The sequence below is a fragment of the Pan troglodytes genome, chromosome X (assembly GCF_028858775.2).
Source record: "Pan troglodytes isolate AG18354 chromosome X, NHGRI_mPanTro3-v2.0_pri, whole genome shotgun sequence".
In the NCBI taxonomy this organism is placed as follows: Eukaryota; Metazoa; Chordata; class Mammalia; order Primates; family Hominidae; genus Pan; species Pan troglodytes.
This window is the reverse complement of record NC_072421.2, coordinates 13,603,567-13,606,832: the sequence shown is the minus strand read 5'-3', so window position 1 is coordinate 13,606,832 and position 3,266 is coordinate 13,603,567.

Sequence of the window (3,266 nt, the reverse complement as noted above, 5' to 3'; positions counted from 1 at the left end):
GGCCTTTCTCCTGCAGGTAAGCACAAAAGCTTAAGACATACACACCTGCAGGGGATGTAGGGGAGTGTTCAGTGGAAGGATGACCTCATTCCCTAATACCTGACCATTCATGGCAGCCTCCGTTTCTTTGAAGTCCTGTTGGAAGTTGATTTCCATGGGGCTTTTATAAGTGTGACTGAGAAAACCATGCCAAAGTCTACACTCAGTCCAATTTGCAGGAGCTGTTTGGAATCCGGGCTGCATTGTTAGGATGATGCCTGTTGGCTCTTCAGCCTGTTCTATTATGTCTAAATCACATGTGTTGGCTTCTAACATACTAATAATTTTTGCTTTTATTGTGTTTGCCACATGTCTCCTCTCATTAGAATGTGAGGGATGCATGTCTCTTTTCTTTATTATTGTATCCCCAGTGCCTAGCACCGTGCCTGGGACCTAGTAAGGGCTTAATTGATATTTGCTGAATGACTTAATGAACAAATGAATGAATGACCCCCAATAGAATCCTCTCGAAGAGATGTTCATTTTTGAACCAAATCCTTGAATAAATTCATATAAATATTTAGTGAGTCTATGATGTGAGTTAAACAAAAAGTACAGAATAAAGAAATAGGATAAGAATGTGTCAACTGACTAATCTCTCCAGGGAAGTAATAACTGAGCACCAAAAAATAAGCTACATGAAACACCACTCAGGAATAAAAATAAATGAAATATTGACACTTAAGACAACATGATGACTCTTAAAATTATTATGCTGCGTGAAAGAGGCTAGACTCAAAAGATCTGCTGGGTGATTTCATTTATATAAAATTGAGTCTATAAAATATAATCTATAGTCACAGAAAGTAGATCAGTAGTTGCCCGGGTACTGGGAGTGGAGAGGGAGGGATTACCAAGAGGCATGAGGAAGTTTTAGGGATGATAGATAAGTTGATCATCTTGATTGTGGCGACAGTTTTACAGATGTGTGTATACATCAAAACTCACCATATTGCACATTTTAAACAGGTGCAGTTTATTGTTTGTCAGTGATGCCTCAATAAAGCTGAAGACTGCAAAAACAGTACATTTTAATGCATCAATCAAGAACTACCCTTTGAGTGCCCAACAGGCAGTCAAACTATTTTGATTCTCACTTTCCTTTTCTGTACCTCATCAGTATCTCAGCAGAATTAATTAAGTAGGCACTCAATGAACTGGTGTTATGAAGTACATTTATGCTTGTTGTGATACATCTTAAGTTTTTATTTCAGAAGCAAAAGTACCATCACCATGATCCATAGACCTTTTGCGTTATAACCAACTTCTCTATCTCTGTTTTCCCTAGGATAATTGCTTTGCATTGTTTTATTATTTATTCTACAAGCATTTATTGCACTTTATGTTTATGAATTATTTTTCAATTTCCTCTGATCTCTTTCAAATTCTGATCCTGTCTTGCAAGATGCTAAGTACTCAACTCCCACCCTTCCAACTCCTATCCTCTTCTCTTAATAAGCTTAATATCTAGCAAGCAGGTTTTCTCTCCCAACATATAAGTCACTGGTAAAATGATGAAGAACACCAGACCCATGAAGGAAGATGAGGGGGAATTTCCAAGGCTGTTTACTAAGAAAGCAAACCTCTGTCATTGAGATCCTGTAGGTTTGCCCCAAGTAGGGGTTACAATCTAAAAAGAGTGTCAGTTTCCACTGGCTTTCCTCTTGTTTTCCACCTAGCTAATGAACTCGCTTCAGCTCAGGGTGAAGGGATATACCAGAAGCAGGACGAAGTGCTTAAAGTGAGAAGATACATGAAATGTTAATCTTCGCTTGACATAAACCCATCTCATTTTTCTACTTGGCATTCTTCCGTGTAGGCTTCACCTTTTCTCCAGATGGTGCAGTCAATTGTGTTTGGGCCATTCTCACATGCATTGTGGTTTCCTAGTTCACACTCGTGGTTGTTTCATGACCTGATATGCCAGTGAACTATCTTCCTTTTAAGATATAGTTGGGCCACATTTTCATTGCCCCTACATCCTTACTTTTTAAATATTGTACGTGAAATCATCTCCCTCTAGTGAGCCTAGCGAAGCCATGACTATTTAAGGAGACAGCATAAGCTCTACACTATAGAGTCGTAGGTTTGAGTCCCGGCCTTGAAATCTTCTAGACGTCAGGATTGCTGATGATCTCACAGCCAGTTTTTCTATCTGCAAATCAGGGCTGATAATACCAACCTGCATTTCTTAAAACATAGAATTGTATTGATGCTAACTCATATTTTTTATTTTATTTTTAAAATGAATGTCTTTCCTGTGGACCAACCCATATTTTATCCAAACGTCAAGAATAAGCCGTGTCCAATGCTGAGGAATGGCTGAGCAGAGGGTTCCACTCAGTCTCACTGGTAGAATGAGTTTAGTTGCTTGCCTTTGGGAAGAGCCTAACTTCGTAATTTCAGCGGTAGTTTTATTTGTGCTTTTGGTTTTGGGTTTTTCTTTCTTTCTTTCCTCTTCCACTTGGATGTGTTACCAAGCCTAAAGGGTCTTGTTGGAGAGAGAAGTAAATCTCAGATGTTGTACTGCTATTGATCTAATTACACAGAAGACCTCTGGGGTCTGTTAGGCATTTTATTAATTGTATTTAATCTAAGACAATGGGGAAGTCTGGTGGTTTCCTTGGAAATACCCAAGTTCAGATATTTAGGTCATTGATTTTCTGCAGCTTTCTTACAGGAAATTAAACATGTGTCCAAGTGATTGAAGTCATGTATTCAAGTCAGCTTTTGCATCCCTCCAATCACTAACTAATAACCTAACTGGTACTTTATGGTTGTCAACCACTAACTAATAACCTAACTAGAACTTTATGATTGTGAGTACTGCAGTCCAGGTTGAATTGGCTTTGTAGATAACATGGCTTTCTATGTTTATTCCTACAAAGATCTTTCTCTCTCTCTCTCTCTCTCTCATATTTTTATAGAATGGTGTACAACTATGATCTGCTGAAGATAGCAAGAGTGACTCTTATTATCTCCTGTACTATGATCTGTGCATCTTTTCATTGTTGAGAAGAAAATTCTTAAGCCACAGTGAGAGGGTGGAACAAGCTCCATTTCCTGACAATCCAGACTCTCTCCTAATTGTGGCCAGACAAGGGACAGAGAAGACCACTTTTTATCCTGGTTACCAGACCCACTCCCAGCACCCATGATGTCATGCCAATCAAGTTTTATTTTTACACATACACACATACACATATGAACATACAGAGTTCTAAATT